The 11,288-nt window shown below is 37.6% G+C and overlaps 1 pseudogene; it reads right to left on the bottom strand.

Moving 5' to 3' along the window:
- Positions 1 to 1,415: 1,415 nt before the first annotated feature.
- On the bottom strand, positions 1,416 to 10,819 carry LOC137599902 (solute carrier family 22 member 7-like; annotated as a pseudogene).
- Between the last annotated feature and the right edge of the window lie 469 nt (positions 10,820 to 11,288).

Genomic DNA, 11,288 nt, shown 5'->3' with positions numbered 1-11,288 from the left:
TGCTTCTTCCTGCGTCTCTTTGTCTCCGTTCTGCCTGAGAACCAATCAGAGACGGCTATTTTGAGAAATAAACCCTTTTTGAAACAAAATAAACAAAAATTCATTAATGGAAAGTTGTGACGTGGGCTGGCTTCTTTTATATGTAATAATATTGAATTGTCAGGAGTAATTAACCTACATTTGGCTGCTTTTGTTCAAGTTGACTCTAATGGTGGACCAGCCGTTAGGATATTTTTCTGAATGTGGTCCTCAGTGGAAAAAGTTTGGACACCTGCAGCTCTCTCATGTCTTTTTACTGGCAGCTGGATAAGGGGGCATTTGAGAGGAAAATGTTAAGCTTGTTTAGCTCCATGTAACTGTATTTGTGTAAGCAGATTTTCTCTGTTAAGACGTCAAGAACTGTTTGAGATCAATAGTGACTCCCACCGATGTGATAATGTAGGCCTGTCTACCATTACTCTCTGACCAGACCTCCATATCTACTGAGATCCAGAGCCCAGTTTCATTCTTCACATTTGTGTCAGTGGTTAACCTGTTGTGTTATCAGACATAGTTGTATTTTATAGAGTTTGTTTGTCTCTACTAGAATTTCACGTAACTTGTTTCTTCATGTGTTCATATGAAGGCTTACATTTGGTTTTGTCATTGTTTGTTGCATATGAATGAATATATTTAATAACAGTATATGTAAGCGAATGTCTGATTGTTTTAAATGTTTTCATCAGGGATTGTTGGCCACCGGACACGTTCACATTATCATATCTGCCCCTTCTTACAAAACATTTGGACACCCCTATGTTAGGTAGAGACCAATATAAATAGATGTACAGGTGGTCCTCAACCTATGAACACAAATCATTCCAAAAGGTTGTTCGTAAGCTGAATTGTTCGTAAGTCATTATTTATTAAATCTTTCAATTTATCATCACCATTTGAGGTCATTTAAATGCCATTACTACTCTAAATACTGAAGTGCTATCCCCTAAGACTGACCAGAAACAATAACAGGCCATAAAAAGCAACACAATGAAATTAAATACAGGTAAAGGTCATTTGGAGTTGAGTCATTCTCTTTATTATACGTCAGTTTTCAAAAAAATGGTTACGTCATTTCAGTTGACTTAACATCTGCCCGCCACCAATATTCAAAGCACATAATATTGTAATACAATGGGTATTAACTATAAGTGCAGTAGAGTTGAAACTCACAAACTTCTCTACAGCCATCTACATGTGCAGCAGCTCAGGGCGACATTACAATCACAGTCCTCATTAACATCATGTTACTGTACAATAAATAGAATTAAAACATAATATCATATTAAAATATGAGCATATAGTTCCAATATCTACTGTTTTTAGTTAGTTTATGCACAGTAACACTTTGCTACTTATTATTTAATCTGGATGGTCTGCTAGGGGAGCAGCATCACTGCGGCTGACAGGAAGAGACTGGACAGGCTGATTAAGAAGGCGGGTTCTGTCCTGGGATGCTCCCTGGACTCAGTGGAGGTGGTGATGGAGAGGAGGATGACAGCCAAGCTGTCGTCAATGATGAGGAACCACTCCCACCCTCTGCAGGGCACAGTAAGATCACTGGAGAGCACCTTCAGCGATAGGAAGCTTCACCCGAGATGCGTAAAGGAACGCTATCGCAGGTCCTTCCTGCCCATGGCCGTCAGACTGTATAACCAGAAATCCTCCCAGCAGACCACTCAAGGAACACAACATTCAAAATCTGGATGACCAATGTAATCTGCAGTTCTGTAGTTTGTAGTGTGTAGGTTTGCAGTGCAAATATAATCTGTAATTTTTTTGATAATATGACATATGTTAATATGTTTACCACATGTGAATATGTATATTTCATATGTTCCATATGTTAATATGTATGTATATTATTTAAGTATTTATGTATGACACACACACACACCCCCGCTGCCACAATCGCACAAATTTCCCCACAGTGGGACAATAAAGGATTACTATCTTATCTATCCTCGAGAAGGAAGAGAAGAAAAGACTTTGATGAACTCTCCCAAAATACTTGGGGCATTAAAGAAAAATTGAGAATTAGAATCAAATACCATAATTGATGATAAGGAATGGGAAGATTTATTATCAAGTAGTCATACGAGAAAAATAGTCAATTATGGAAAAAAATCTGATTGAAAACCAAAAATTAGATGCCCCTTTTAACATTTCTAGAAGTCAAGTACTTCTTGTTAACTTCTTTTCCTGGTGGAATTGTGGAATGACAGAGGATCAAACACGTGTTTTGGGATTGCCCAGTAATCCAGGGGTCCTGGAGAACTATTGGAGAAGAAATGGAGAATATCTTGGGGGTCGCTTAAAGACAAGATCCTGGGTTGTTGTTGGGAATTATCCCTGGGGAAATGTACAGCAGGGATTAGGATTACAGTACATATTGCTGATTCTTTCATTGATTGCTAAGAAGGTGATAATTATGAACTGGAAGGATGCAGAACCACCAACAGTAGCTCAGTGGATGTAGAGACTTAAACAGGTATGCACAATGGAAAGGATGACAGCCTGACTTCAAATGAAGATGAACATCTTTAATTAAAGGTGGAAATGTGTCAGAAAAATAGTTGTGTTAATTGAATGTGGAAAGTTGTAATAGAAGCTGTTTCAGAAAAGACCTTGCCCTGCAATAAAAAAAGAAAGTGGTCTACAGCGCTATGTCAGGGGATGTTCTATGGAAAACACGTTTTATTGTTGCTTAAAAAGAAAAAGAAAAAAGCTCTAAAAATAAAGAAGCCGAGAATCCAAGGGGGTACAAAGCTTGACAGCCTGAGATGCTCGGAGACAGGCCGAGAACACGAGGGGGAGTTGAGTGTTGAACCTGCCTGGTGGAGGTGGCAACTGAAAGAAGAACTACTCTACAGTAGTACAGAGGTTTGTAAGTCAAATATTCGTATCTTCAGGACTACCTGTACCTCTAATGTGCTTGAGTGTTCAGTAATCAATTTCAATGAAGAAATGTATTTGTTTTATAGATTGTCTGCCTATGCACGCATTATTACAAATTTTAAAAAAAGACCGACTCTCATCAGTTGTTCCCAAGTAGGTGGAAAGAGCTCCACAGAGAATTGCAAATCAAAAAAATGAAATCAATAATTTTTTGTGGGAAATTTTTTTACTTGAATTCAATAGGTAATGACTAGGTAAAATACATACATTACAAATAGCATGTGGCAATACTATGAAAGGTCATGAATCATAAATGATGGAGACTGCTGTCACTGCTGCTCTATATCATCTATCTTCTCTGGCATGCACTTGTTGGAGGTTTCTGGCAGCATTCTGGCAATTATTACCCCTAGCAAAGCCAAAAAGCACAGCATGGCTTGAGGTAGGTCGGCCCACATGTCATCCAGTAAGAGAATGAAAGGAGCCACAGCTGTTCCAAACCGACCCAGGAAGTTGTTGTAACCAGTACCAACCTGCCTAAAAACAACAACAAAAAATATCAAACTAAGCACCAGAGGAGACTAACATCATTTTAAGGATATTTTAATTGATGTAAGGCAGAATTTATTTTTTTTAAATGAAAGGGAAAGCAGAACTACTAACCTTACTACAGTGGGATAGAGCTCTGCAGTGTAGAGAATCATAGCTGCAAACCCTGCTGAAGAAAATCCTTTTCCAATAACAGCTATTACTGTTATGACCAGAGACATGTCTGGAAACAGGACAGATGTAGCAGCAGTAATGTGTGTTACAGAGTTCAATAATACTAATACTTGAATTATTTGTGCTGTTTGCTACCATGTATTAACACTGTCGTCTGTTGTTATCACAACATTTTAAATCAAAAACGCATTATAAATATTAGCTAAAGGTCGTTCAGTGTTTACCTTTAGGTAGGAAAAGGTTCATTCCAAGACAAATTGCGACAATCAGCTGAGTTCCCACCACTGTGGATCGTCTACCTATCTTATCCAGTAAGAAGTAAAGTGATATTTTTGTTGGGATCTCTATCAAAGAATAAGCAAACTGGGTGAAATATATATCCAACCAGAAGCCTGTGATGTGAAAGATGATGGCAAAACATGTCGTTGACACACAAAACCTGGAGGGGGGGGGAAGGGAAACTGAAGTTGAAGTTAACATTCTGTCAGGTCAGAACTATTCCCCTGTTTACCTTTAAAATTCACTGGCCACAACATTAGAAGTAAGTCGCATTTAATCTAGAATTGAAAATTATTGAAATAATGTTTTCAGTGAATACAGACCATAGTAAACCAGTGCCCAGGGTCAGTTTCCTCATTTTGGGTGTTCTTATCAGATCAAGCAAGGAATAGGTCCGATCTTTTTTCTCAGTCACAACAATGTCTGATAATGTCTTCAAAATTCAGAAAACAATCAATAATGAACAGGATTACTAACAACAGCACATCAGAAAAGATTAATCTGGAAGATTTTAAACCCACTGACTCCTGTTTTGTTCTATTAAATTGTGAAACATAATGAATGCTAACCTCCGTTTTAATTGAGTCAATGAAATCCTCTGCTTGGTTCATCTTGGCACATCTCTTCAAGTACATATGAGCTTGCTCGTGCTTTCCATTGGCTATGAGCCACCTTGCTGACTCTGGCAGCCACCTAATGTTGAAGGAAGCATTACATGGTTTGGAATTATATGGCACATTTGTTTTTGTTTTTTTTAAAATAGCGTATTTGAATTTACCTGGTATCCAGTCTTATCTGGCCTTGGATGAAAAATGTTAAAAATAAAAATACTTTTTAAAAAATGACAGTGTCGTCATAAAAAACTTACAATTGCCATCTCTGTGTGGTCGATTCCATTAAACTTCTTTAAATTAAGTTGTTCTTCATGTTATATTTGCCTATGAGCATTTGAACTTGTACAACCATTTAACTGTAGTGAGATCAACAAGTAATAGTTGTAACATGTCTAATCAAATTTGTGTTTTGAAAATATTAGTTTTCAAATTATTTTGTCCCCATCATAATCTCCACAACCTACACAATTAATAAACACCAACTAAAATCAGGACACATCTCTCTCAGAGTTTACTGTAGGAAGCATCAGATTAAATAATAGAACATTTTTTCAGTCTTACCACCAGGTGATGATGACCAGGATCAGAGGTGAGGTGACACTGACAGTCAGCCACCGCCAGTCAGTCACCAGGTAAGCAATTCCTGCAAACACTGTGCTACCAAAAGTCCAGGCCAGGCTGTCGATCACTCCCACCAGTTTCCTGTGTTCAATGTCCACCCACTCCACAGCTGCAAACAGTAACACCTCTTCACTATACAAAAATCACAATTCGGAAAATACTTTAGATATTTTATTGTCTGTAGGCCTTCACTTGGTCCCTTGTCAGATGAATGTTAAGTTTTTAATAAAAATGAGAGTATAAATCTACTTAGAACTCCTGCAATGATGAGGTTTCCAATGATGCAAAACCCAGTGAAGAATCTCAGCACCACAAACATCATATAGGAAGTAGAGAGAGCGCTGGCAAAACCAAAGAGCATTGTAGACACGTAGGAGAGCAGCATCATGCTCCTTCGGCCAAACCTATGAGGGATTCAAGTTATAAGTTAATGCTCATTTGAGGCGCCAGGTAATCAAATTTAGAGGCTGAATATAATAAATTAGCTTCAAACAGGCCCACCTGTCACTCAGACTTCCAAAAGTAATGGCTCCAATCATTGTTCCAATAAAGAAGATGGTAGCAGTTGCCTTATTTTTGGCCCTTCTGTCACATACTAAGTCCCACTAGGAAAAAGAGAAGCTTTAAATTTACCAAGCTTGATGACATGTACTTAGCAGTTTTCAGTTGTTTTTTCTGCATTTAACAATCACTTTACTGCTACAGGTTTAATAAAACACTAGTGATCAGTGATGTCAATGTGTGATTACCGTTAATCATCCTCATTGTCTAAAACCGCACAAAGAAAAGGATATGCTGGGGTTTTTTTTGACAAGACTCAACCAAAGAAATCATTAAGGTTAATAAATTGAAGATTTTGTTTGCTTGAATTGTACATGCTCCTGCTAAGTGCATGGATAGACATACAATGCATAAGTCAGGGGTGTCTAAACCTGATAATGTGATAAAGTGAACATATCGGAGGGCCCACAGTCAACAACGATATTTAAGACAGTCAAAGATGTACATAAATATTCCCTTATTTACCGTTTTTATTTACACACTACACACAATGAAGTTACCAAATGTAAGCCTTCAGATGAACACATCAGGACACACAAGTTATCTGAAATTTTTTCAGAAATTCTTTCATCATTAGCAGCATTTGTTAAACCACATTTACAGTGTCTCCACGACTCAATCTCACAACATTGTGATTATTCACATCAATGTAGCCTGGTGTTAACCATGGAACAAGCAGTCAAACCAGCTGAAACCTTTCACCAGTTCTCATTACACACAATGCAAGCCAAACCAAATGGTGACAGTGCTTCCAAACTGTGTTTAGCTCTCAACAAATACACTAAAGGAATAAATATATGGCCTACCGCTTGGTATGGTTGTGATGTACGTCTGTCATCAAGCAGGTTTCCAGTGGACCAGCAGTCAACAGTGACTCAGTTGTGACTGAAGAGGGAAATCAATCTACATTTTTCAGCAACATCCATCCAAATGACACTCTGAAATCTAAGAGGTCCACAAAATCAATCCAACAGAGTCTACTCAATCCTGACTCCAAATTCAAGTCGTCCATGTGATACAGCCAAAGCAGAATTGTGTCCATTAAGTTGTGATGTGACTTCAAATATTTATGCTGACTAAGTTGTCGTGATTTCTGTAACTGACAAAAAATGGCCGTATACATGTAAGTAGGATCATTACTGTGATGCCCACAGATGAAATCCATAATCCAGTGTTGCCACATGTAATTCCGTTTATTAAAACATAAGACCTACGATCATGGTTCTGGCACAAACATGAGAATATAACGATAATGCCAATAAATAGAAAACATGAACCCCCTCTTCACTTTATTGAGTCTTTCCTCAACTGGTTCGAGGGTCTTAACGTAGAGGGTGTTATTCTGTACAGATTATAAAAACCTCAGAGGTAAATTATCGTTTATGAATTTGGATTACACAAATACAATATGATGGAATAATTGATTGATCTATTTTGACAGTATATAGTGTGTATGTTCTACTGATTTATTGTGTTACTTGTCACTACACTATATTCAATACAAAATTCAACATTAAATAGCAAATTATCACTAGGCCTCCTTAACGTTTATAAACATAAAATGAAAATAGAACAAGATTAGAGAAAAGATAGAACTCAAAAACAGATTTTGCTTACGGCCCCTGAAAGGAGAAGCTACAACCCTAGCCAAACCAACAAAAACGATTGCTATTGTAGACTTCGGTTTGAACGTCAGTCACCTGTGAAGTCACAGTAGACCTGAGGGTGGTGTTGTCGTACACCCATCCAGTCTGACATGGCACCGTCCGTGCGTCAGTAGAGTTGGAGGAGTTCTGCAGCAGGTGATACTGAGGTTCTGAAAACATTCGACAGGAGCTCGGAGTCCCATCCTCCTGGACAGGAATACTAACAACAAGCTTCTCCGCCATGGATAAATTCCTAAAAACACCTCCATCATCCAAAGAACTGAAGTCACAGTGGTGAGAAGGAACGTCCGCGATGAAGTTGTTGAGCATAAAGTGACAGGGAATGGAGAAGCGGCCAATGAAGCACATGACAACGATCATCTTCTGATATCTTCCAAATCCATTAATTCCTTGTAGAATACTCTCAAACGTCATTGTGGACTGACAATACAACACTGAGAAGCCTTCCTCTGAAAAGTTTCAAAAACAACAACAGTCCTTTCTTCAGTCTTTGCCAACCTGATAAATTTATCAATCCTACTATGTTGACGTCAAGAACTGCTCTTCTCCTCCTTTGATTGGCTCAGAACAACAACAAAATCCTAATGTACAGAACTTACTTCCCAGCAAGCTTCTCTATATGCAGATTGAGTTTTGTCTATGCCATAGTAGGAATTGCATCATTATCAAAGCAATAGAACACACCTTTGACCTATTGAGGATGATAATATAGTTAATGATTTACTTCAGTGAAAAACCAATATAACTTTTGTCTATGCCTTTGTAAAACAAGATTCACACTACATGTATATGTATTGAGTATTAATTTCATTGCACCACAACTGTGTTGTATTTCATGTCATCTGCAGCTTATATCAATGAATCAGTCAAGCTGCTGTACACAGTTACATTTGTTAGTGGAGTGTTTACAGGGGGAAGGGTAGAGGCATGGCATGCCACCAATATGCAGCTGAGCTTATGAAATTTTAATGATTCAAGTATGTGAAAGCTAAGGAATCAGATCTCAAACCAGAGCTGTGATCATTGAAAGTCATATTATTATTACTGTTATTATTATTGTTATGAACTATTGTTATATTAACTACCGATTAAACACATTATTCCTGAAAGTAAGTCTATGGTTTCACATAGTTTGCATGATGCAGATCCAAGTGAAGCAACATCACAGAGATGTCACTATAGTCTTTTGATGTACCCTATATATAGCTCATCTGCTAATGCAATTTGTTAGAGTGTAAAAAATGTTCCAGAATTTTTTGTTATGAGACGGTCAAATACTTTTTTTCTGATTGTTCAGATTTTGAGGCATTGGCAGAAATGTATTTAGTGGTCTCTAATTAAAGCATAAAATATTACTCATCCGGGGCTATCCATTATCTTTGTGAGGTCTGCTTGACTGAGTGGTATGAAAAAAATGTATAATCTCCCAAAATGGAATCAACATTAGATTTAATTTGAACAGTTCAAAACAAGGCACAGTGAGTTGTCTGTTCACTGGTTTCTCTCTGGTGTACTTTGCAAACATTCTCAGGAATACTTTATCATCTCACCACCTTGAAAATTGCCAAAAACTTCAGGAAAGTTACAGATCAGTATTTTCACATCTAACACAGTCAGGAAAATTGTCACTATATTTAACCCCTTTTGATCATTCAAAATCAATCAGGTCCCAACCATCAAACAATTCTTATCTGGAATCATAACAAACAGTGACAGAGTTGGATGCAGCAACACAATGTTTTCACCTTCATTAATCCATATCAGTTGGCATGTGATTGCAGTCCTTGTTTGTGTACAAGAACAGGAACGTCTCTCTAAGAGTAAGTGTCAATAAACTGTTGACAGAAAGATGTGGTGCCAAAAAATTATAACAAATGCTTTTAAGTTTGGGAAAGAGTGTTTTGCCTTAAGTGGAAGCCTTATGTCTTAAATAAGATCAATAAGTTTTATCAACTGTAATTTGAATAGACTGGCTTTCTCGCCGTTGGATATAGGTGGTTGAATAATTTGGTGTCTTTGTGACACAGCTCTTTTAACAATTTAACAATTCTACAAAAGTAAACCATTCAAAATCAGATGGACTATTGAGCAATTTTGTATAGAGGTTTGGAATGTATGCCTGGGGTTTGACCTTTGGCTGTGATTTTCTTCACAGAGAAAAAGCAGCTGCTGTAGGATCGCCTGCGATGAGTGAGCCATCCAGATTCAGATCAAGTTCCAATGCAGTCAGATCTAGGTCACCATCAGGGAGAGACGAATCAGTGGACATGGAATAAAGTGGAGTATAATCATACTCATATCATAAATAGACAATAGTCTACAGTTGGTGGAACAATTGTAGAGCAATCTTTTCTGTTCATTACTCTGGCTACTCCATTTTGGATCAGCTGCAGACTACAACAATGACTGACATCACCCTGGAAATGAAAATGATTGAAATCACCATCATCACCAGAGACTAACATAATATCAACCTCTGCTGGTCTTTATGTGGCTGGGTAGGTTCACTAACTTAACCTAACCTACTTGTGCCTTGAAGTTTCAGTCTTACTCCAATGTGCACACGTGTCGCTCATTCTGTGATTGCAGGCTGGTGTTTTTCAGTCTCTGTGCCCTTTAGGGACTGTAGTTAAAAAATAAATGACTGCATGAAAATGATCACATCATACAAATAAAAACATGTTATGATGTAATAACCTATTACAATCATATGATGCTCTACCTTAAAAGTACACGTATGTAACACATTTTAAAGATGCACTCACCCCATCGTGACTGACCCGGTCACATAACCAGAAGTGATCATTTTTATTAACTACTGTTCACTGATGTTTGCTGACATTGTTTGATAGAATCTGCCAGGAAAATGGACCACTGCAGCCTCTGACGTTGGAGCTTTCCAGGAGACATTACCACATCACCATCCACGAGTCCTCTGCTGAAGTCTTCATGCAGGTGAACAGACAAGATTAGACAGTATATGGTACATAGGCTGATCCACAGGTGGAACTGGATGGGCACTGGCCCAGCTGAAATCTGACTGCCCCTTAAAGAATTCCTGTCCTGTTACTTCCCTTTGATGGAGCCCCAAAATGCATAACTACAGTGTTGCTGCATTTACATTGTGATGAAGGGAATATTTATAACTTAAGTAATATGATAGAAAGAACTGCTGTGTGGCTTTTGGTGCAACTTGGATGTCATTAGAAAACCTTATTTATTAATTGAAATAGGTAAATACGTGAATGTTGCAGAGGTGGGGAATATGTAGTATTTCACATCTTGATGCACCTGCAGAGAGTCACGTTGTGATTCCGGAACCTCAAGAGGAGTTATGATCTCTCATATTAGCGTTAACATGTGAAAGAACATTTACTGTGGGTTAAATGTTTGTATTAGTTTACTGGGAGTGTATCTGTAAATTCATTGTTTGGTAAATTTTGAGACAGTTATGCCTCAACCATTGCTCAGAACATTAAATAAATGCTTTAAAGAGTATTATGGAAATGAGACTGGCCTTAAATTGTGTCACTAATGACAAGCCATGAGTTCCGAGAATAAAATCAGAATTCTGGGATTTAATTCACAATTATGAGTCCATTCTCAGAGTTCTGGCTTTATTCTCGTGTAGATAGAATCATTAGAGTTAGGCTTTTTATTGACTTTAAAAATAGGAAAATATTTCTTTAAACTTCTAATTATAAAGGCTACATGCTTGAAAATATTAATGTGACCTCCATTTTCAGAAGTGATCAGAGTTACATGAGGTGAGAGAAAACAATTAGTCTCATTTCCATAATACTCTTTAAAACATTTATTTAATGTTCCGAGCAATGGTTGAGGCATAACTGTCTCAAAATTTACCAAACAATGAATTTACAGATACACT

The sequence above is a fragment of the Antennarius striatus genome, chromosome 8, assembly GCF_040054535.1.
Source record: "Antennarius striatus isolate MH-2024 chromosome 8, ASM4005453v1, whole genome shotgun sequence".
Lineage (NCBI taxonomy): Eukaryota > Metazoa > Chordata > Actinopteri > Lophiiformes > Antennariidae > Antennarius > Antennarius striatus.
This window is presented reverse-complemented; position numbering and strand designations above follow the sequence as displayed.